This window comes from Apteryx mantelli, chromosome 3 (assembly GCF_036417845.1).
Source record: "Apteryx mantelli isolate bAptMan1 chromosome 3, bAptMan1.hap1, whole genome shotgun sequence".
Classification (NCBI taxonomy): domain Eukaryota; kingdom Metazoa; phylum Chordata; class Aves; order Apterygiformes; family Apterygidae; genus Apteryx; species Apteryx mantelli.
Window position 1 is genome coordinate 85,605,889 of NC_089980.1, and position 25,431 is coordinate 85,631,319.

General features: G+C 38.3%; 1 long non-coding RNA gene across 2 annotated transcripts in view; it reads right to left on the reverse strand.

The window, feature by feature from the left end:
• The window catches only part of LOC136991678 (uncharacterized), a 37,009-nt gene extending 14,102 nt beyond the window's left edge, over positions 1-22,907 (reverse strand). Inside the window, exons 1-6 of one of the 2 annotated variants that reach the window (XR_010883892.1) lie at positions 22,806-22,907; positions 14,332-14,404; positions 11,920-12,070; positions 10,981-11,072; positions 8,253-8,413; positions 5,795-6,021 (exon numbers count right to left, since the gene is read on the reverse strand). This is a non-coding gene — a long non-coding RNA (uncharacterized lncRNA). Of the gene's footprint in view, positions 1-4,997; positions 6,022-8,252; positions 8,414-10,980; positions 11,073-11,919; positions 12,071-14,331; positions 14,405-22,805 lie in introns of those variants that run through there. The other variant, XR_010883891.1, reaches the window with a different exon arrangement.
• Between the last annotated feature and the right edge of the window lie 2,524 nt (positions 22,908-25,431).

The following is a 25,431-nucleotide window of genomic DNA, read 5'->3' on the forward strand; positions in this document are numbered from 1 at the left end:
AGAAGGCAGACACACACAGAAGATGGGGGGCAGGAGAGGTGGAAGCACAACATTGCTAGTAATACCTTCCACCACCTGCCTAGGAGTGAACCTCTCCTTTTCATACTCCTGGACTAACTTTTTTCCACTGTGGAAGAACTCACAGTGGATTTGGAATTGGCAGCTGTGACAGTGGTGTAGCCATTCTCTGGTGAATTCATTTAAACTGGTGGGACAAAAGCTGAAGCTAGACCAATTCAGCCTAAAAATAAAGCACTTTTTTTTTTTTTTTTTGTAGTGAAGATTATTAACCACTAAGAGCTTTTATGGTTAATGTAATGGATTCTCTGTCACTTAGGATTCAAAATTTACAGCTCAAATAAATGCTTAATGCAAGAATTGCAAGGTGGCAGTCTGTAGCCTGTGTCCTCTGTGACTGTGATGATTGCAATCCCTTCTGGTCTTTGTAGCTGTGGGTTAGAGTTTTCCCAGGCTAAGGAAGATCTACACCAGTTAAATTTCTGTGGCCATCAGGATCAAATTCAAAATTTTGTAGTATGGAGACCAAAAAATGGTGTCCACTCCCTGTACTTATACACAGAGACCATTGAGTGTGTATGTGTATCTGTGTGTATATTCCTCCTCCTACAGCCAAGCTGGTTTTCCTGGACTCCTCTCTTACAGTGACACATTCCCAGATCTATGCTCCAGTTTATTGCCTATTCAGCTGTGCTTGTGCTGTTTGTGTGAAATGATCTGTATTAAAAAAAAAAAAAATCATCAGGAAAAACATAAAGATGGGAAAGGGTGGCAAGTGGCCAGTGAGGATGGGAGGTTCTCATTGTGCTTTTGCTACCAGTGAATTGTTACGTTGAACTGTACCTGTGTGCTTGCTTATCCTACCCTGGGCTAAGCGAGAGATCAGTGATTTCCTAAAAGCACAAATTAATCTTATAAAAAGGTGACAGATCAACAATGAGTTTGAACAGTGATATGGAGCAAGAAAGTTTGGAAAGAGAATCCAGATGATTGGGGTATAGGTGTGCAGAGATTAATGTTAAGCTATTATAATGTAAAAAGAAGAAACTACCTGGGAAGAGTTAAGGAAAAAAGAAGGAAAAAACATTTACAACATCTTTACAGCCTACAAGGTACAGAACAGCTATTTATTTTGGCTAGGAGGAGAAGTTCAGAAAGAAATAAATGGTGACTTTTTAAACTCTTGAAACTTCTTCGGATGAGTTATACTCCACCAGCATTTCAGTCAAGCCTAAGGGTTCTAATCCTTTCCCTCTGACAAAGTCTCACAAAGTGTCTCTACTTAGTTGGTTTAAAACTGCTGATGTTAAGCTGAATGCTTTACATTTGCATGGAAATGTAGTTACAAAACAAATGCAAATGATTTCAGAGCTTTACGAAGTCTAGCATCAGGCCTCTTTCATTGTCTGACACAATCCAAAAGTTGTGGGAAGCTAATCAGCTGCTGCCCTGAACAAGAGAAACACCTTTCTCATAAAAATGGAACTGGTCTTTCCCTTCTGTAAATAATATCTTAAGTGTACAACCTATAACTCCTATAACCATAGTGTTATTAAATATGGTTCAGTGTCATAAATACTCTGTAGGACTGTTAATTTTATGAGGTACTTCAAAACTATTTTAGACTAGCATTTTAAGAACCTCTTTTATGTATTGACATAACACAGGATTATTAAGAGACAAGTTTATATTATGCTGATTCTTTCCTTTCTTTCTTTGGTAATTTTTAGTGTGTGTTTTTTTTTTTCTAATAGTAGATATTATGTACAAAAGGGCATAACTCCTGATGGTGTAGGAACTGTGTGGAACAATTCTTGTCCCACTTCCTGGCATGGCCCTGCCGTAGAAGCATTTGCATTTTGAAAAAGTTGTAGGCAATTTTTATAAGGTTTTATAAAGGATCTAAAATTTGTGGCAGGTCTATTTTTAAGTTGTTCCCAGAGTACAGGAACATGGATCAAAATGAGTGTTTTAATTGGGGGGGGGGGGATTTCTAATATATTTTTAAAATTTCTAATGTATCTTTAAAATGAGAATGAATCTGACCTTATAAATGTATTCAAAATAGGTTCATCAGACGACTAGTTGGGTGTATACTGCGGTTTGCATATATGTGACTCTGTAAATCACAGGAATGAGAAAAATGAAACTTTTCATGTGATCTCATGTACCCCATTGCCAGTGCAGTTTTGGTCATTGCATCATATATTTAAAGAACTTCTTGCAGTCTTTTAAAAATATATATAATTTTGGCAATACATGATCAAGTAAAGAGTTTTTTTCTCATTTCTTACTGCTGCTCTGCATGTCATCCAACATCCTAGACTTTTATCTCATTCCTTATTTTTCAGAGTTGAAAACAGATATGTGAAAAAGGAAGGGAGTTCTCTTGAGACAGGGGCTAATTGACAGACCTTGACATTTGGGATCACAAGTGTGCACACTCACATCCAGTTCAGGTACCCTGCACACAGTGTTTTTTGTAACAGCTGTAGGATCCTCACACTGTTCCCTGACATCAGAATCCTGCAACGAAAACCCTGCTGAGTTGTTGTACATAGAGATTTGCACGTAAAAATGTTTGAAAACATGAATCTTCTTTCAGAGATGTATTTCAATGCATTGTCTCTACAGGGACCTTAAAAGCCTCATACTGGCACTCTGAGCAATCTGAATGGTGCTGTTTTCAGGCATTGCAGTGCCTAAACTGGAGTCATCAAAATTAGTATCTTGCTCTTACTAAGCATATACATTTTCAATAACCTTTAAAATAAATTTGAAGCTGGCCAAAACTATGATTTTTTTTTTCCTGTTTAGATTACAACTGTTGAAAAGGATTTTGCAATACCCAAACCTTGGATCTCTCTTCTAGCACAGGAACATCCAGAACTCAGAAAGTTCTGGCTCTCAGGTGGCAAATGTTGATGCTGGATACTTTAATGAAAGGTCAACAATTTTCTGGGAAATTGTATATTTATATAAAAAATATAAATAACCAATAAATTTGATATTTGCATATTAGACTGTGTAATTTAGAATAAAATTAAATCACTAAGAGACAAATTTTCTAACCTTCTTTATGACAGCAACTTCTTAATTTGCAGTAAATAGATTTAAACCTTATTTAAGTAAGAATATAATGGAGTCTGTAGCTCTGATTTTCCCCGTTTCCCTTTTTAGACCATTTCTAAGGAATAGCATTTCACAGATTATTCTCCCACATACTTCTCACAGTGTAATTTCAAATGACTGATAGGAAGGCTTTTCTCCCAGTTTCTTCTGACATAGGTGATGGGGAAGAGAGACAGAAATGTTCCCACAAAGTTGAAATCTAATAAAAAATATGAAGTACACTTAAAATGCAATCATGTAGGAACAACAGACTGTGATAGAAATGGATGTTAGAGTGTGTGAAATGAATAAGATTTGAAAAACAAACAGTTAATAAGAGTCTGTACTGGTTTCTAGGGTGTCCTCAAACTTCCTTCTCCAGATGAACTCCATTTTATGAGTGAAATGAAACCCTCCAATGGATAATGGTAGCATCTATCATTCATTATACAGCTGATCAGGCTACTCCTAAGTTATTCTTTACATGCTTGTTTCCCAATAGTTTGACAAGAAATCAGATTTAGAGACAAGAACTAGTGAGCCAAAAATTTGGGAAATGATTATAACAGTGCCTTACTAGAACAGTATGTAAGGTAGTATGCCGTAAGCTGATTTTTAATTAAGCACAAATATACTCCCTAATATTACCTTCCAATAACATAAGTCATGGGCAGGCTTGCATTCTGAGAAGTGACAAGAATTCAAACGTTTATACCTCCTCTTTGTCTTCTTGGTATGTAAATCAACCCGTCTTTAAACACTGCTAGGCACCAGCAGCAGATTGGACCTACATGTGCGTAAGAAAATTTCAGTCCTTGAAGGGAGTTTAAGGAGCTTATCCAGTTCGTAATAACATCAATGACAGCTGGATGAAGTTTTGATGTCGGGGCCTTTTGTACAGTTTTACTTCACTTCTAAATTTGACCTCATCTAATTTTTCAGCAATATTGAAAGCCAGAATGCAGCAAAAAGACTGAAAGCAGAACCAAGTGAAGGAGGAAACCCTGTTTTCCCCATTCTACTGAAAAAAAAAAAACAAAAAAAATCCAATCCCCATTTTAGCTCCCTGAATGAGGAGAAATAGCTTTGGTAAGTATTTCTTTTTTTCCTTTTTTTTTTTTTTTTAAACTTGTTAAAACTGACAGCTAGACACCTCACTTGAAAATGCACAGTTAAAGCAATTATACCATCAGATATTTTTCCCATTATTTCATCTGCTTAAAACATCAGTCAATACTGCCCATAGCAATAATTTATTTTGAAAAAGAAAAAGAAAATACTTCATTATTGGAAAAAAAAGAGTTGACATGTATTCTGTTTTCCTTTCAATTCCCTGCCACTTTCTCGATCACTAGATGTAACAATTCTCTGGTCACTAACCATGCCACCAATGGATTTCAAAAGTGAAATACTTGACCTTTAAAGTACACTATTTCTTAAGCAAGGGAAAAGTATTACAAAATAGAATGTACCACTGATGAGGTTTGACCAAACATTCCTTTTTCACTTTCTTTCAAGGAAGAGGTTTTTTTTATCCACAATTCCCCTTCTGTCTCCCCTCACATAATATACCTACCCAGGAGCCTGGTCTGCTCAAGACCGATCCAAGAGTAATGGGGCTAATAGAATAAGATAGGAAAGTCATCAGGCTGCATACCTGATTGCCATAGAGTGTCTGCACACTTTCTTGTCTAAAACGTAACCTAAATATATAATGAAAAATAGATCTTCATCTGAAATGGATTTTTATACTCAAACTCAGTAACATCTTATACTTCCTACACTGTAAGGAAGTTGCAGGTGTTCCAGGTAACAAAGCTAATGTTTGCTTTAAAAAGTGCAGAAAATTCAGGGAAACAAGGCCAATCTATATCAAATAAGGTTTTACTTTTGTAGATTTTATTGTCCATATATCTGACAGATTCAGAGGATAAATAATAATAGATAGGCTTAGGCAAACACACAGATGTACATCAAAATATGTTCTTGATAAAAGCACATTAAAAGGATTTGGCTCCATTTTCACAGCTGTATAGACTACACAGGGTATTTTTAATGGCTTGTATCAAACATCACCAAGCTGCTGTAAGTGGCCAAATTCAGGTCTCTGTTCCACCAGAAGAACTATTACCCAAACCTTTCTGGTTTTTATTCTCCTTGGTTTCCGGAAAATGGGAATGAAAGATACAGTGGCAGTCCATATCTATACTGCCAAAATATCTTGAGAGAAAGAAGGGGAGGACACACATTTTGAATAGATTGGTTTACACTTTATTTCTGCACCTCTGTACTTTCCAAACTGTGCTCTTCTGTAACCCAGTCTCGCCTGAAGAAGTCTTTGGGTCACATTTCAATATTTTTACCAAAAGCAAGCGGTACCTACTCCTTGAGTAATCTAATTGGAATCAGGCAATCATGGCATATTTCTCTTTCGAGTTGCAAATACTCATTTAACAATTAAGTAAAGACAGTGAAGTCTGGCCCTGTTTGATTTAACTTCCCTATGCATAGCTCTTTAAGCTCAAGGCATTTTGTTATCTGCTGCTCTTCCTCTCTAAAAGGACTGATGAAGTACAGGGACACTACGAATCCCTGTCGCAGCGAGAACATTGTGAAAATGCATTGCTTTACAACATTTCTGGCATGTCCTTTCAAACCAACAGACCTGGTTCCACTTAGCATTTCATGACTTAATTCAGTGATGTTCAAACGGCATCTCCGAGGCAGAGGACCACGTCTGCCTGCCACTGCTGTCTTCTCCCCAGACGAGATGGGCAGCAGCTGCTTGAGCCGTGCACTGTCTTTTCACTGCGTGCTGTGAAGTACTTTGCTGTGTCAGCCTGAATCAACGGAGGCGGTCAAATGAAAACACCATGGGGCCATGCTGTGTTACTAAATGGACACAGTGTTAAAGATATGAGGGTTACTGTCATGATGGTGATAATAATTAAACTGTGTTATCTTGGAACCAAATTTTCTACAAGGAGAGTCATTAATTAGGCTAAAGTTTTCTCATATTTCTAGATCTCTACTTTTCTCCTCAGGCTAGAAATCTCATTGTCATTGCTGACCCTGAACTTTTTTTTCTACCACCTTTTCCCTCTGGTGTATCACTGGTTGGGGCTTTGCCAGAGTTTGCCCTCACCCTGACCCTGTCTTAGATGAAATACTTGTTTATACCTTACTCAGTTCTCAGTTCAGCTAATGCAATCCCTTCCTTTATTTATTTATTTATTTATTTATTTATTTATTTTTAAACATATTCTCTGTTTCTGCTGTCAGAGCCCTGTTTGGCTAGTTTGTTACTGAATGTGTCTGGGGTCTCAGAAACCTCACCACACATGGGAGCTGAAGCTTGGCTTCTGCACCAGGAGACAGGCAGGTGGGCAGTCTCACTTAGCAACAAGAGCCAGCCAGAGAAGGGCAGGAGGAGCTGGTGACCACTGGGACAGTGGGGTGACCACTGGGACAGTGGGGCTGTCAGCTTGCAAAGACAAATCAGAGGACTCCAACCTCCACAGTGAATGCTGTTTTGAGGGAATATGGAAAGGATCTGCAAGATAACTCTGGCTGAGGGTGTCTTCGGCTGAGGGGTAGTAGTAAGAGCGAGGACTGGACGAACTGGGGTGATCTGGAGGAGATGGGTTTTTCTGGGGAATGGTTTCTGAGAAAGTTAGAGAGCATGCTACTCCTAGCTATAACAGTGTGCTCTTTAGGATGTTAGCTTTCTCCTTTAATATAAAGAGACTGTGACCACTTCTAATTTTAGTTAGCTTCCATGAAGAATATAGCTCTGAGGTGAAAGAGTCTGAGAGAGAGCATGAAGAGCATGAAAAGTGTAACTTTGGGGCAGAGATTGGTAGTGTCTGGGGAAGTGGGCATCTGTGAGCTCTAGGAAGGAAGGGACTGTGAGATGAGATCTTTAGAGCTTTGGAAGGGAAATAGGAGAAGGAATCAGAGGTATGAGCAATTCTGCCCCTAGAAAAGACTGTTTCTTTGAACACTAATCATCTCTAATTGGAGGAATCTCTAATTTAATTTCTGTCCCACCCACAATTAATCTGGAGGTCCCTGCACAACATTGCCTTTGTTCTCCTAATCTCAGCAAAAATGAGGGACTGACAGTGAGAAAGACCTTGAAATGGGAATAAATTGACCCAGTGCATTTTCAAGACCACTTTCAATGATAAGACTCTTTCAGAGACCAAACCTAAATTAAAATATTCCTAACAGTGTTGAAAGTGAGAGAACAAAACTCCTTGCTTACTCAGCTGTCCTATTGACTCCTGCATGCTCCACCCAGCCCATTCTTTGATTCTTCTTTCAGGACCTCATTACTTTCTAATTCAATCCAGTCTACCCTCTCCTTGAGCTGTACCTTTCCAGAAGGGGAGGAGCCACAATCCATCACTGAACACATTGTCTTGGCCATAGGGCTTAACAAAATCTTAATTGAAACATTCACACTTCATATAATTAGATCACACTTCTGAAGTATCTCCCACCTTGGTCTATATCTATCATCTTTGATGTCTTCGTACCAAAAAAGTTTGCTCAGATATTTTTCTTATTTCAATTTATAAATAAAATTATTATATACTGTTTTGGACAGTCATCCATTTTCTTCTTGCCATAGCTTAAAATTTCTTCAGAATGATTCTGATGCCTACCAATGAGATAGGAAGACTGCTGTTGTCAAATCCTGATTCAGAGCTGCCCTAGATTATTAATAACTGAGATCTTGTTAGTATTCTTTTTTTTCCATGATAAATGTTAAGTTCCAATTGTATTTATATTGGGCACATACCCAAATAATTAAAGTCATCATTATTATCAATTACCATTCTTAACTATATTGGCAGAAATGACAAAATCCTTACTATGTTTTTCCTGTTAACTAATGGAAGACACGATTTCCATGGGCTGTCAATCAGGCTTTAACATCAAAGAAATTTTAAGAAGACTTTAAAAATATATAAATGAATTGTACTACTTTGATTCTTCTTGCTTAGAATCTCAGCTCTGACTTAGAACATTGATGTACTTGGGCTTTTTAACTCATGGCCATCTCTAGAGTAAAAATAATATGGCCTTCTGCTACAGGACAGAAAAAGTATTCTTACCAATAATAGCCACATTACAGTAGGAAATCCACATTATCCATGCAGGAACTGTTCTAGGAATGAAGAGCCTTGTTCCCCAGTTTCAAAGTCTGTCCTGGGCTTGCTTAGGGATCTTCATTATGTTACTCCACCTTTATGTGCCTGTTTTTCCATCTGCAAAACTGGGATAATGCAATTTTATGAAGTATTTTGAAATATAAAGTCATGAACTTTACATATTTCATATTACTATTCTTATTTTAAGAAAAAAAATAACTCTGAAGCAGTTATACTGAGTGAATGATTCTGGTGGATAAATGATCAAAATTGTCTCAAAATTTTCTGAATCAGTTCTCAAATAGATGAACATTAGAATATCTAAAAATGTAGGTCAGAAGACCATATTAATTGTAACCATAAAAATCCACAAAAGACAAGTTCAGAACACAGCTTAATATCTTCTTGCAAAGTTATTGTGATCAAATTTCAGTTCACTGCTGGGTCTGCATCAGGGACATGTTCAGATGGGAAAAATACGTTTCAACGATATGGAAACTGCAATTTGTAAGGCACACAGAATGCATGTATATCCTCTGAGGTTCACATCTTACATTCATTTCAATTTTCCAGCTGAAATGATAACCCAATTTAACAGCTGTGATGTAACACAACTTGAATCCTTGTGACACTTTGCAACACTTTTGAATCTTCGAAGAATTAGAATCTGATTGTGAATCTGACCTTTGAAATTTAGAGCCATTTCTCTTTGACTTTGAATATAGACCAAATAAAATAATTTACAACTTTAAATTGCATTCAGAGAGTGCATTGTTGCCACCTATTTTCTTTAATCCAGCCCTTTCAATCTACTGCTTAAGGAACTTCCGTATTTTTCTACTCCTGGGGTGAAAACAATGAGAGAAGTATGCAAATGTTGATTTAAGGAATCCCTGCTACAGCTTTTTTTTTTTTTTTTTGTCATTTTTATTCTATTTTACTTCATTAAACCTCCTGTATTTTACCATGGTTAAAACGGACAAACACAATCTGACCTTTCTTTCACCATATCCTCCAAACCATTTTGAAAATGAGTGTATGCAGTACCAAACATATGCCTCTGGGGCAATTTTGACTAGTGAGATTGTTAAAATTCATGTAAACGTGTAAGAAAAAGGTAGAAAACAAGGAATAGATCCTCAAAAGGGTTAAAATATGTCGCGTGTATCCACTTGCATATATAAGCATATAACATTTTAGATCTTCCACTCTCCAAAACAGCTGCTATCTAATGATGGAAATATCCAGGAACTCTGATTTTTTTTTATATGGTGGTTCCTTGGGAACCCAAAACTTTGCTAAGAAAAAGACATTTTTTTCAGCTCACTATTTTTCTCAGCCCAAACTTATCAGGTTCTTTGCCTGAGTTGCCAAACAGGCTTTGTCCTACAGAGCAGAATGCAGCAATGGATGCTGTTTCCCTTCAGACCATGGTTATAGGAGGATATAGTGCCCTTGTTTTCCTAGCGCTCAGTGGTTAGAGTACTCGCTCAAGGTGTGAGCTGAATTTCTTCTCCTGCCTGAGGGCATCAAAGTCTTACCTCCCCCAGAGGCAAACAGCTTCCAGGACATAGGGCACGGGAAGTTGTTGTGACAACTTGCTCCTGTTAGAGCTTTTCACCATTGTAGAAAATAGGTAATGATGCATCGAACGGAAAAAGATGTGTGGCACCAGCAAGAGAGGGTGCAGGGAGGCAACCAGGACACACTCCTGCAGGGACAGACCTCAGTTCCAGCCATACACAATGGACAATTTATGTATTAATGCATTTAAAACTATGGCTGAACTATCACCCTTCCCAAAGGCATGACTGAACTGCTGGTCAGTGATTGCCAGCCTGCAGACAATGGCTGATGGGCCACTGAGACTCTCAGTTGACTGTTTCTAAGAAAAACAAGCCCACTTTTAGCTGACTTAAATCTGCTACGCAGGATTTTGCCATTACCTGGAAATAACTCTAGAGAGCCACAACCCAAGAAGCATTAAGTAACTGTTACCTTTGCAGAAAGGTGACAAGGACAAAGAGGAGCTCAGCTAAAAACCTTTTTGACCAAAAAGGCATTCTAGATACTAGTTACAGACATCATGAGCTTGTTTAAAAATACAAAAAAAAAAGAGGAGAGGAGAGGAGAGGAGAGGAGAGGAGAGGAGAGGAGAGGAGAGGAGAGGAGAGGAGAGGAGAGGAGAGGAGAGGAGAGGAGAGGAGAGGAGTTGCAACTTTTGCCTTAAGGTAACTAGCACTCTATAATGTGAAAGTTACAGTTATAAGCAGTCTGGCACTTCAGTGGTGTAGAAGTGTCACTCCACTACAATGCTGATATACTTTCTTTGAACAGTTCATTCAGTAAAGTGACTTAGTCCATACTGGACTCCTGCCGTACTGACACCACTGTCTAGGCCAGTTCACCTACTGCACTTCTGGTGTGTGGAGTAGGGCCACCCTTTTGTACTAATAAAGGTTTAGGAGCTGAAAAAAGTTAGGGTTTTCCCCTTGGACTTTGCCTTCTCTCCTGTGGAAGAGCTGTTATCATACTGAATACATATTTTTATAATGTATTAGAACTCACAGTGCAGGCTTAGCTCTGAATAATAGAGCCCGTTTTAACTAGGAACAGTTAATTAAAGTAATTTGAAGAATTTATTGTTTTTATTTAAGAAAAATTCCCTGAGACCAAGATTAGTCTGTGTTACCTGGTTTAAGTTGAATGACTTTGTATTCCCCCTTTGCCCCAAATACCAGATCCATCTTGCACTGAAGGAGCTCCACCCACTGCCATCTCATTCTGAAGGAGGAAAAAAAACATTCAACCTTCAGCCTTCTCTCTCTAATGTTAATATATGCTAAAGTCCATTCCCATCTCACACCAGAACTGCGAATCAGGCTCTTTAGGATTAAGATAAAGGTTGGTAAGTGCATGAATAAAAATCTGATTTACATGTTGTAGAGTTGGCATAAGTTAAAAAGGGTAAGGATTGTCTCTTTTAAAAACTTAAATTTATAATCATTTAGAGAAAGTCCATGTTGGTAAGAACAACAAAAGTCATCCTTTACTCATATATTAGCAAATAAGTGTTAACTAGCAGTAAATATTTGATATAAACAAAGCTATTCACAGTAAGAACTAAGGTACTTTGAATGTCATTGGAGATATTCAAAACTTAACCGGGCAAGGTTCAGAGTAACATGATCTAACTTTGAAGTTGGCCCTGCTTTGAAAAAGGGGTTGAACTTTTTGACCTCCAGAGGTCTCTTCCAACTGAAATTATTCTATGATTCTATAACTGCTAGCTTGTATTAAAAGTACAATTGCCCTTTCCACACTCAGATTTTGCATAGTGTGCCTGTGGAGTTATTGCTGATTGATTAGCACTAACTAGTTCCAAAGGTGAGCATTCTTACTTCAAATTCAGAACATCCAATTTTCACTCTGAATTTTAGCCTGCCTCATTTGTAAATTAAGCTACATGGGTACAAGGCACTCAAAGGCCGTGCAGAAAAGCAGTGTCCATTCAGGGTGACATCTGGGTACTGTCCCCATGCCAAGTCATTGTCCACAGCTGAGCTGGCAAATAGATAAAGTGAAGTCAGTTCAGTTTAAATTCAGACAGCCCTTTTCAGGGCACACTTACTCTGTCCTTCACTGTCTACATGTTCCTCCTTCTTTCCTACCATCAGACAGAGAAATTGTGCAGCCACAGAGTGAGCCAGATCAACTTGCACTCTTCGTCTACTCCACAAAAGGTGGTTTGGACTAGTGTGAGTGACTTGGGTTTGAAGCACCTGAGGAGTAATAGCACAATCTGTTCAGACAGTTCAGTTTCAGGGTGGAAAACAGCAAGGATCCAAAGAGATAAAGACCAGCTAGCAATATATTAAGTCAACCTAGTCATCGTTAGCATTGATATATATTTCCTTGAACATGTCAGCTTGTGGTTTTAATCAGCAACATGTGGACAAACCCTTAATTCCATTGTTCTCCCTTACACACAATATACATTACTTTACACAGTAAAGCATGTTTCTAATGGTTTATTGGGTTGCCTGAAAAGGTTTTGTCAGCCTCCAGTTGCAGCAGCCAGCCCCACACGTGCACTTCTGTGTGACACATTTGTGCTAAGTTACCTGACAGCACTGGGGGTGGATTGGGACTTCTTTACAACTCTGAAGTATCTGACATAGGATACCCTACTCTTCTCATCCCTTGGTGGGTCACGTAACTCAGTTCAGGAGATGGAAATGAAGATGACAGTTCAAAGTCTTGCTTTCCTCCTTCCCTGCTCAAGGTTATGTCTTGAGATGCAAGACTCAGAGAACACGACTTCTCAAGGTGTCATCATGTCTGTGGTTGAAAAAGCCACAGTAAAATTGCATCCTGAGGACTCTCTTTGAGGCAGCCCCCATATTCCTCAGCTTTCACAGCCTGGTTGTCCTTGTGAAGGCAATGACTATTCTTTCATTCCACCTCAGGAACTGTTTCAGGATTTAGTTCAAGTCATGCACTTGCAGTACATGTATTAGAGTAATTTTCAGAGTATGGCTTAAGTGGAGTCATACAGTTAGAATTACTCTCTTAATTAACAGATGAGCTCTAGGAACATGTCCTTACTTGAATCAGAGTAGGAACTTCTATAGAAACAATGCTGAGAGACTACTTCAAGAAAAAAGATCTTGAAGGGCTCCTCTGTATAATTCCACAAATCTCTCCAAGTCACTCCAAATCACAGATTTACCAAGGAAAGGCTGTATAAATTGACCCTGTGCAAAAAGTTATGAGTTAAAAAAAAAAAATATATATATATATATATCCTTAACAACTCTCCACTAGAGTTTTGCTGGAAAAAACTCTGTCATATTTTATTCTATCACTTCACCTAATACTGAAAACTCAGTGTTGTAGCTTTTCCAGCTTTGGTATGTATATTTTTGTGCACATTGTAATAAACACGTGCAACCATGACTGTCAGAAGTTTTTCCAGTCTGATGATATAAAGTTTAGGTCTTCCAAATTCTGCACCCTGCAGACCTCAAATTAGTCTCAAATGGCTTGACATGCTCTAATACTGCACTTGTATGTTTGTGAAGGCTCAGTGAATTGGTTATTACTTATGCTTGGATAAAATCGGTGTAGACAGAATTGACATGTTTAAAACAAACTGGGGTCTGAGCAAGTATTGATGTTTTTTTGCAGCCAGTGTTTGGGGAGTTCTTCAGCAGAAAGATTGATTTTCTTTTTGACATTGTTATAGTGTATTTAGGGACTTTGGGGGGGGCTTTTTTTTTTTTTTTTTTTTTTTTTTTCCTAGGCCTGGCAGTTGGTAGGTTAGTTGTTTACTTTAGCTCTGGTCACTTTGAATACCTATTATTCCTCTTATCTCTCCAGTGGTATCCTCTCCATCTGTTCAATTTGCGCTAGCAATTTGCAGCCTTATCTTTAAAACTATCTTCAGGAGCAGCTTTGCAAATGTTTTCCTAAACGGACTTGGCACTCCAAAAGTCCAGCTGAAAAACCATTTAACTGAGATTTCAGGGGAGACCATAGAGAAATGAACATATGTAGTGTTGCCTTTTTCTTTTTCAATATAGAATTCTTCTTGGCATTTTCACTGAGCTTTAATCCCCTCTACCCATGAAAAGACAATGATTAGAGAAAGGCTGAGACATGAAGGGCAAGACTAAATCTGTAACATCAAGTAAAGAGTGCTCATCAGATTTAAGTCCATCAACAGGTCTGTAAACTGAGCACCGAGCACTATTAAAGGAGGCATACATGATCTTTAATCTGAATATTTTTATAAGCAGCAGATGTAATATACAATAAAGATGAATGAACACAGTATATTCATCATCATTCCTTCTTCCCCATTTTCAAATGGAACCTTGAAATTAGATTGAGTACTGTGAGACCGACTATTTATTTGGCTTTTAGAATACACTTTCAAGCAGGTGTAGCACATGATGTAAGCTTGATCTGTAAGAGTATTAATACATTGTAACTAACACACAGTGTAATCAATCATCTGGCTTGTTACTGGGTGTCCTACCTGTTTTGACTTGTCTGAAGGAAGGAGACTGTAACAGTAAAGGATGTTGCATTATCCAGATCACCATGTTCATCTTCCAGATTCACCATAGGAAACAGGAAAAAAAAACAAGAGCTGAATCAAAATTCTGCAAAGTCTTGTGGGAATTATGACATTTCTAAGTGTGCCTTCACCTTGAATTGGGGTAAAGAAAATCTAAAATTGCCTTAAAAAGAAGTTACATTTCAGTTTAGATAAATGTTTAAAAAGGTTGTCCACCAGAGTCTCTTAAAGAAGTGGTAATAGCAAAATAGGAAAATTCTTCATGTGGATAAAAATGATTAAAAGAAAGGAAACTCAGAGCAGAAATGTGTGGTCAGCTTTGAGTGGATTGAAATCACCCCTGAAGTCCCACAGGGATCTCTGCTTGGGTCTGTGTTTTTCAAGAAAACTATAAAAGATTAGAAAAAAGGGGTGGGTGACTGGTGAAGCAGCAAAGTTCTCTGATAATACTAATTTTTTCAAGATAATAAAAACAAAATTTAACTTCAAAGCATTTCAGAAGCACCTCACAGTATTGAATTACTGGGCAATACAATAGCAGATAATATTCAATGCACATAAATGTAAAAGAACGCTCATGGAAAAAAATCATTTTCCATTATAAAGTGATGGGCTCTAAGCTGGCTGTTATTACCGAGCGAGGTCTTAGGGCTAAAACAGAAACCTTCCTAGGAACAGCGGCTCAATGTTCAGTCCTGGTCAAAAAGATGGACTGAACATTGCAACATATTTGGGAAAGTGCAGAGAACAGAACAGTGAATGTCGTTACACATCTCTGTGAAACCATCTGGGATGCTGAACAGGAAGGCAAGAGAGAAGGCAGCAGTCTGTCACAAGGATTCCCATGCACTGCTGGCCGCCTGATATTCGTCAGAAATCTCCTTTGTCTTGAGTCACTGGCATTTGTAGACAATTCGTGATATTCAGGAGAAGAATCAGAGGAGTTAAAATCTTGGTTTCCCTCATTCCCACAAATGAGTGAATATTCATATTGGTTGGGAAAGAGTCATACTGAGAAGTAAACAAGCAAACCAGTCCACTCTTAAACATTTATAAAGGGCAGTACATTTTGAGAATTAATAATGCAATAAGAAAAGCCATAATTTTAAAATACATCCTCTTTCTTGGGAACATTTGTAATGACCTATAGAAGCCAAAATGGCTAAGTTGCATATGTACAGAGGTATTGTCTGTACAAATAATTGAAAGGGCATACCGGTGTTTAATGATAAATTCAAAATTCTTCAAGTGCAAAATATTGCTGATGTTAATAAGTCTGAACAAGATTTGCCCTGAGAGTTCATATGTTTTACAACTGTGATCCAGAGTCACATATTGGAGTATTTCAAAACTTTACTTCATTTTTAGTGTGAACAATTGGGCTTTATGGATTAGTGAAGAGAGAGAGTCAGTAAGGTTTTCCTGACATATATTAAATTGTCATTAACATAGGGCACACTGGAAAATCTTGCAGGGTAGGATATATGGGGTCAGTGGAAACTGCATCTCACAAAACAGAAAAAAAAAAGAAAAAAAAAACAACAAAATGTTCAATGTCACTGATAAAATGCCCATTAGACTTATTTCAATGGCTATTCAGTCTCTTATTGGAGGAGTTAAATGCTTTCACTGAAATGCTGATGGTCTATCTGATGAACTGAAAAAGCATTCGGTTGCAACCTTACCCTTGGGAGAAAAGGTAGATGCCATTTCACACCTATTCTCATAGGCTTGTTTTACTCAATTACATGAACTACCACTGATTTCTAAAGCACCTCTAACAAAAATGGACATGTTCCTCATCAGCATTATATTTGTTATTTATTTGCACAGTTCTTACCATTATTTTTGTATGTTTCTGTGTGAAATCTATACAACACCTCCCTCAGTGAAACACTGGAAAAACCTCAGCAAGAGCCAAAAAAGCACCTAAGGGGGCAAACTTTGGTATTTTTGAAGTCTTTGTGTGGAACACAACAGGGAATACAAAAGTGTATTATTATATGCCGATATAGAACTAGATGGGAATTTTTTTTACTGTCCCATTTATTTGGAGGAGGGGGGGGATGGGGATTAAAGATACACTTCATCATGCTGTCAGGTGACAGTGAAAGCTGTTGGCTTTCTAACAGATCCCTTTTGCCAGACCATAGTCTTGAGTTTTGGGTAATAACCCAGGAAAGAGAAAATGAAAGAGAAACTAATTCAGCTAAAGCATATAATGGAGAAAATGCTGAGAAGAACAAACTAGCAAACACCTTAGTTCATAAACTCTGCTTTTGGGTCTGATATCTCTAAATACTGCAGTGTTATATCACGGAGGTACCAGGCAGAGAAGTTTTTGCAGCGTGTCTCATTGCCTCATCTTTAGTAAATTTGTCCTCCAGTGTAAAGATATAGTCCTCTGCATTGATCTTAAGTCAGTCAGGTCTGCCAGGGTCCTGTCCTCACTCTCTTTCAACTCATCTCCCACTCTATCACAGCTGAGTGTTCCTGCCTTGAGCACTGGGAATCATTTGGCTCCATATTGAGCTGATTCTGGGAGCAAAGGTGAAGACCACTAAACTGAATAGAAAACCATTTTTTTCCTGGTTTAATACCCTGAAACTAAGGCATTTGGCCAGGCTTTGCAGAGCAGTTTCTGTGCTCAAGCCATATTTCTTTTGGATGAAATTAAAGTGAAAGATGTGCTCTAGGAGCACACCTAATGCACCCCAACCATGGAAGGAAAGTCAGCTCATGGGACTGGACCAGACTCTGGAACTCTGAAATCTGAAAGTGGACTCTGAAAATCCCCCCTCACGCACACAAAAAAAACCCAACCCTCTTTGGCTCTGCAGATCTGCTGCTATTTCATTGTATAGTGTCTTACCAGTGCAGTCACAGCCTCACTCTTTGGAGGGAGGGTTACCATGAGCGAACTGTGATTTTTTTTTTTTTTTTTTAATGGCTTCAGTTATCAGTTTTCCAGAGTAGACCAGTGCTCTGTGAAAGACCTATCCCCTATCAAGAGCCAGTAATTACATTATCCCAAAACAGAAGCCACTGATTTAAGTACGTACCCTTACCTTGGCATATGAATAAGTAATTGTGACTTTAGGCAGGAATAGGTGGTGACCTATATAGGTCTTGCAAACAGTCTCTCAATACAGGGGACCAGGTTGCATCACACTCTTGATGATTCCTCGCTTTGTGCCTAAGCATATAACACTCTAGTGTTAATACCTGCCCAGTACAGGCTAACTCACAAATCCAAAAGATGGTAAGGTAGACAGAATAGGAGGAAGTTTTTACCATGTAGCCAACCCAGATGTCCAAAATGTTATGAGTCAAATAATCTAAAACAATAACGTTTAACTTACAGGTTGTGAGATAAACCTATTTTTTCTAGTTGGAGTTTGACTGTCCTCTTCAATTTTGTCTCCATGTTAAACTTAAAAAATTAAGAAAATGTGAAATTCTTGTATATTCACATGATTCACATGGTTCAAATCATTGTGAAGGTCATGACAAAACCTCAAGATCTGGCAACACTATATTAAAACAAAAGAGGAAAGTGCTTAGGAAAAAAAAAAGTGTCTCAGACATAACCTTGAAATACAGCAAATAATAGTGAGTGACCATTTCCCTCTGCCCCAGTGTAATCATCAAGATACCACTGAAGTCAATGGCTGCTCTTTCTAAATGTACCTTATTTACTCTTTTTTTTCTTTCTCTCCCCCTCCCCGCCCCCAAGTTTGTCTCATCTATATCTTCCACCAGCCTGGACTTCACTACAAAACATATATATGATAAGAAAACAAAACTACCTGTCATTGTGTATCTTCCCATAGCAAACATATGCTAACTTTTCTGTTTATCTTTAAAGAAAGCTTTATTAGTCTCCAGCCCAGTAACATATGATTGCAGTCACATCCACAGCACCTGAGTACCTGAGGGTACTAACCAGAGGAACAGTAATTCAAAGCAGATGTTAATAGACACTGACTATATTGTTCTAACAGTGTGATGTGAAAACACACCCAATTATTTAGAAGCATACCCATATCCCAGACTGTGCCATTAGATGCCTAAAATCTATAGTATGCTAAAAGCTTCCCTTAAGTCACACAGACATTGTAACAAAGGAGGAAAACAAATACGTTATTTCTTTATGTTGCACAGTAGCACCATTTAACTGATAGATTTTTTGTATCTGCTGTCCTTCGTCTTTCCTGGGAAAAGAAGCAAATTTTTATTCTTGTCCATGGGTTGTTTCTGTTGCCCATGTAGTCACCAGTATTTGCTCCTCCCACAAACACACTCTATTTCCAGTCTCAGACAGTTTTTAGACTGTTTTTCCAGCATAAACACTTAGGGCACGACCCTTTGTTGTACTCCATGTTTTGTTTATTGACTCAATTAATTATTTTTTTGAAGAGACTTTTTCAGTATATTAGTTAGAAATGGCTTCTAGTCAGATTCTTCTGACTAGTGCACTAATTAGTATCTGTGTTCAGAGACAAGTATGTAGGGTTTTTTTGTTTTTGCCATAAGTTCAAGAGAACTAGTACAAGTCACACAGTTTCCCAGAGTTCCTTTTTTTTCTGTTTACGCATTTCTTAGCATGTGTATATAAAAGGCTTTGATCTCCTCTCTGAACAATTCCATATAGGTGCAAATTATTATAAAAGAATAATAGAATATACATTTATTAAGATATGAAGCGCTGATTTGCAGAAGAGGTGAGACTGAAAAATTCAGCAACAGATCTGATAATTTCTATAACTTCTCTGTTACCCTGCCAAAGCTCTTCACCCCATCTAACTGCACAGAGGAGAGCTGCCTCATTTTCCCAGCAGTACTGTGCTGGATTGCACATTAGGCAGCTGCCGAGAGGTAACGTCTATAACTCTCTGTGGAGAAGCATCTTTAAAAACAACACTATTTAGTGTTGTGAAATATTTCCTAGAGGCTGTTTGTTTTCTCTGAAGTTTTTCTTTTTTACATGAATCACTGGAGACCAGTCAGAAAACATAAGAGAGAGCCTTTTCATCTCTGGACAACTCTTCAAAGAGGTGGATGGGAATTTAGCCACATGACTTTCATTGATGGAAGATGTACAATTAGATCTAAGCATTACTTAACCAATGTTTTTTGACCTTTGTCGGTCTGTGGAGCTGTAAACACTTTTCATGGAAGATATGAACTCTTTAGAGATTTCACACATATAGATAGTTCCATGCATATATGAATGTGTTTTTCATAATCAGCTTTCATGTATGCATTAAAAAGAATATGTGAGCCACTTTAGCCATCTATAGGCCACTCCCCAGAGGAATTCCATAAACCATTTCTCTATATCATACTTCTGTGCAGCTCACAAACCTAACAGTGAAGACAAGTCTTGCTAATTTAGCTCTAGATGTCAGCTTTCTGTAGCATTAAGCAAGTGTGAGTTAAAAGCAACATGTCATTTCTATTATTTCTACATAACTCAGGGACTGTGTAGGAGAAGAACACATAGGGCCTGATTCAAAATCTGTTGAAACTTCTGGGATCCTTTCCATCAATGGAAATTCACTTGGCCCTTCACAAAAAAAAATAATAAAAAAAAATCACTGATAGTACTGACATTGAAGAAAAAGTGAATGCTTTTCTTTATCTAGTTTTGCTTTTCTTGAATATATTGACTGTCCCCTGGCTAGAGTTTCTCTTGCTGTAAAGACTGGATCCTCTGTGCTCATAAGGCAATTAGACTTCATGGAAATCTTTCATGCACTGTTGAGGTCTTCCAACCAGTAGAGGTGAGCTTTAATGTCTATTTAGGCCTGCAGAGAAATGTTGCTGCTTAAAGTACTGCATTAGGTACCTCTCCTTCCCCTGCTTATTCAGCACCATTGCCTCTTGACATGCTGTAACTTATTGTGGCTCTATAGCAGAGAGGGGATTTCAGAGGCACTCGTTCCACCACAGAGCACTGCAGACTTGTCCATCACATCTCACATCTTCTGCTGTGCCTGTAAGAGCTAGCATAACTCAGAAGTGAACTGAGCTTGTGGTTGGCAAAATGCATCTTCTGGATGAAAGTCATTCTCTGATAGCAAGTCTAGCTACTGTATATAACAGTACATTTCACTTATTCTCCTAAGACTAACTTATCTAATTAGAACTGTAGGGAGAATGAATTTAGGTCATTCAGAATATAATCACCCAGCCCAAAGTTTGGCCAGGACGTGGGAGTTAGCAATACCCACCTTGAAAAAAATCTTAGTGATGTTCATGCATTTCCTCTCATTGTTAGACAGAAATTGATGTTTCTGTACTGACTGCTGCAGGTGACTGCACAGCTGACATTCCTCTGATGATCATGATGTAGTATAGCTTTATTTGTATTCCTACATTGCTAGGGTCAATCTGTTTTTATCACTGCAGAAAGAAAATTAAATTGTGAATGGTCTATTGTTAAAGGTGGGAAAGGAGAGATTATTGGGATAAAAGCTCCAGTTGGGATGAGGAAAAGAAATGTCAAATGACGTGTGACTGGTTGCTCTGGGGTGGGAGGATTTAGCCATTTACAGGCACACAATGACTAGGTGTGGCATGTCTTTAGTGGTGAAGTCACACAGTACAACTACCTGCTAGCACACCCACCTCACAGAAGGAAACACCGAAAATTTGGATTTTAGGATGGTTTTAGTGGCTAGAAGGCTTCAGTTCTGTCTTTCACCAGAAGCATTCTGTGTGATTGTAGGGAAAGCAAATTCTAACCTGGAGGTGTAGATTTTGCCACAGGAGCCAGGCATCTAAAAGTGAGGTGCTGTGACACGGGGCTGTTGCAGCGCTCAAGCCTGTTCTGTAGATTTGAGCCTTAATCTCTCTGTTCCTCAGTTCCCACTGCCTGCGAAACGTAAGTAGCCATTCTTCTCTACCAAGGAAATGTGGTGGGAACAAATGCAACAGGACAGATGAGGTACTCAGGTACCTATATAAATACTGTGTTTAAGACTGATGAATACAAACAATAATTCGTGCAGAAAATCTGTTTAGTGTTATGGACATTCCTTAATAGCAGTTAAATACGTTCTGCATCTTCTGGTGGCTGCAATATATAGAGAGTAAAAGCCTGGTCCTGCTGCCAGATTACAGGATGGCATCCATCTCATTTGACTTAGCTGACAAAACATGAGCCATCTTGTTTAAACTGTGGATTCTGTGTATAGTCAAGGAAGAGAGTGAGCACCTCCTGAAGGCAGTTTCTACCATCCTAAAATGGAGCCAGAATTGGCTGAAGAGAGGCCCTTTCAGGGAGCCTGTCTCTTTTCACAGACCAGTGAGTAAGGCCCCTGTTTGGCTAGCTCAGTCAAGGTCCCTGCCTACCTTTCTGATGGCTAAAGGAGATGGAACTAATCCTGCTCTGTCCCGTTCCAAGTGACAGTGCTTTGAGAAATGTCCAAGGTTTAATGCCTCCTCATAATCCTCAAGGTACAGTGATACTAAAAATCGAGGTCCATTAAATGTCTCTTTATAAAACATTCTTACCAGGGAGTCTTTGATGGATCCTCTTTTTTTAGCTCTTGGAATTGTTCCTTTACAAGCCCTAAATAAACTGAGTTCTGATAAAGCCCCATCCACTGTGAAGGAAAGGCTAATGTGGTTAAACTTCCTTTATGTGGGCTAGACATCGATGAAGCCTATCCCTCTTGTATCAGCTGTATAATTAAAGGTTGATTTGTGAAACGTTACTTACCCTTAATGAGTCACCTGTGGTTAAGAGAGAAAACAACAGCAACCAGATCTCAATGCATGGTTGTTTTAACTGGAAACATGACTCTTTCTGCCTAAGCTAAAGCAAAATCAAATGAAGCCACTGTAATACAAATCCCTCTCCCAGTTCCAGAGTCATACATATAGCCTAACGTTGTTCCATCTGCTATCATGTGAAACCAGGAAAGGAGATCTTTGATGCTGAACTGACTCAGAAGAAAGCCAGTATGAGGCTGGCTTTTGTGTCTCAGTTTTCAGGCTACAGCAAATCTTTAACTCTGGGAAACTGAGACAGGTTTCTGCAAACCAGAAATCCTAAACTTCATGTCACAGCTTGAATGGTCTGAAGGACTTTTTCATAAAGCCAAAGTTTTAGCAATTCATGAAGACTTATTGATCATCAATGTAATGAAGCATATGAGATTTTATGATTCCAGTTGTGAAAGAAATATTGCACTCACAGTATACTCAGTGGTGGAGAGACTGTGACATATCTTATACACACTGCTACCCTTCCTTATTTTGTAACCCTTTACAATCCCTTCTGAAAATATATGTAAAATAGATGTTTCAGGTATCTAAAATTAAATAACTATTTAAATAAATATCACTGAATAGAATTAAGCATGGACAAGGACATCTGTAAGTCATTCAGAAAGTTAAAACAGATGTGTAAAGTTTCTCACCTTTTCAGAGCCTTTTCTTCCATATTCTCTATTATCCCCTAAATGAGTGAATATATGCTTCTGTTGTGGGGACTTCTTTATCCCTTGAAATGCAAGACATGTGAAGCTTTTATCTCTATTCCTAAAAGGCTAAAAAAAAAAAAAAAAAAAAGTGGTGATGCAGATGGATCAATATAAACTTATATGACAGTAGCTTGTAGCTGCATGCAGTAGCCTAAGTAAACAAAGTGACAGGATGACTTTTCAAAACACGCTTGTCATGTTTATGCTTGTTATCAGCTCTCCTGACAACCAGTTGCCTATCAGCTAACTACAGACTTAATTAGGCCATTAACACAGTCCTGCCCCCACACCTCCTGTCTTTCCCCCAAAAGAACTCATCACTGCGCCACTTCTGGGAAAAGAGCAAGCAAGCAAGAGAGAAATAGGAGAGAAAGAAGGATGGAAGAAAGGAAGGAAGGAAAGAAGAAAGGAAGAATGTAATGAAGGAAGGAAGGAAGAGCATGATTACATAGGGTGGAAGGGAAACAAGCAGTGCTCTGGCATGTTTTGTACCGGATTTTGCAAAGCAAACAGTCCATGGGAGCAAGCAGGCCAGACCGCTCCACTGAAAGAAACCAGAGTCATTTCTGTGATTTCCATTTGTAAATGCTTGAGGCAAGAAAGGAGAATTCCTCCACTACTATTTAAGACAAAGCTCTCACCCTCATGCAGCATCAATGCACTGCATAAGATCCTTCCTATGCCCAAGACACAGCATAGCAAACTGTAAGATGCTTATGGCAGGCTGTATATTTTTTGGGGTAAAGATACTAATTGCTCAACTGGGGCTTGTACAATGGCTTCACTTCAATTAAAAACACAGTGGTGCATTTTGTAGAATTCAGTTCCTGTGTATAGTTCCTAGGTATCATATCCAGACCAGAGCTCCACAACAGAGACTTGCCAGTAGGGCCTGGAGAAACCGTGGCCACTTCTATGACAGTATTATTCCTCATAATTATAGCTTTTTATCCACTACTACTTCTAAACCTTAGTGGTTTTGTGACTGATCAAAGACCTGATTCTCCTATTTTTATTTATGATTTGAACACTTTCCTGGCATTTATGTTCTGCAGGATAGGTAGTAGAGCATGTCTTTGGTATTGGGGGATTTGCATCGCTAGTCTTCCTCCATTCACTGCTGTAAGATTTCCCAGTTAAGCCCAAGTGCTCTTGACTGAAGCTCTTATCTGTCAGAATTACCTAGTCAATATAAACATTTGTGAATTCAGACCTTTTTTTCCAGATGTGCTACCAAAGTGCACAGTTGAGGGCCAATGACATAGCATCCTACTGGATGCACCAGACCTGGACAAGCCCAGGTATGGTGGTACCCAAACCTAAGGCTAAACTATAGCATGGATGTTTGCAATGTGCATGAGCAAATCCTGCATCCACTGGGTGGCTTCCAGGCAAATGAGAGAAATAATTTCCATTCCAGTAATTATGAAGTGTTAAACAGTAGCTATTAAAAACAGCAGATTTCAAATCCACAGGTCCAGATGACATGTTTTTGAAGAGATATCAGAGGAGTTATTGAAATGGTCATTAATATTCTTCCTAGACTTGGGGAAAGGGCAAGTAGCTCTTCAAAAGAGCAAAGAGAACACCTGGATAACCTTAATCTACATGTTCTAGACATTTTTTCAGTCTAATACAGAATAACATAATAGTATCCATTAAGAAAGAGGCAACAGAGGACAATAAAACTAGTGCCAGGCAACATGATGTATATGGAAAATAAAGCTTGTTATTACTGCTTAGACTAGTTCACTTGATAAAGATAATAGCATGGATATGATAGATTTCTGTAAAATATTTGTCACTGAGGTGTTGCACTTCTTTCTGAGTTAGAATCTAGATAAAATATAAACAACATGGTGCATATAAAGGAACTAAAAACTAGATAAATATCAGATCTCAAAATATAACTAAGCAGGAAACCATCAATGAACAGATGCATTTCTAGCAGAATTCTTTTCCTACCATATTTAATATTTTTATAAAGAATCTGGAAGGAAAAACAATTGCTGACTCAGCTTACAAAAGATGCAAGGATTAAGGTGAGTGATAAATTAAAAAGACAGCCAGTCACTATTACAGAAAAAGATGAATCAATATGTGATTTAGTCAGGCCATATAGGAAAAATGGTAGCAAGCAAGGAGATAAATCTTATAAGACCCTGGAAGGGACTAGGAGGTTATCATCAGCAGAATAATATTTTTATTGTTGCTAGTGTTATGACTATGACTACACTTTAATGTAATGCCTAGGAACGCCTGTCCTCAGCAAGGGTTATATGATGCTGCACAGATGCGGAATAAAAAGGCAGTTTCTATCCCTCAGGAGCTGCCAGTGCACTTTTGCATCCAAAAGGCTTGTACCATTTTTGGATATACAAACAGGATGATTTTTAACTGGAGTGGGGAAGTTATAAACCCTCCAGAATGAGTGCTGAGGAAGTAGACAGATGCATGACAATGCTTCAGAGCCATAAACATGATTAAAGGACTAGAAAACCTGTTTCATATGAAATGCTCATAGTGTCCAACTGAGTTAGAATATCTGAGAGAGGTAATGGGT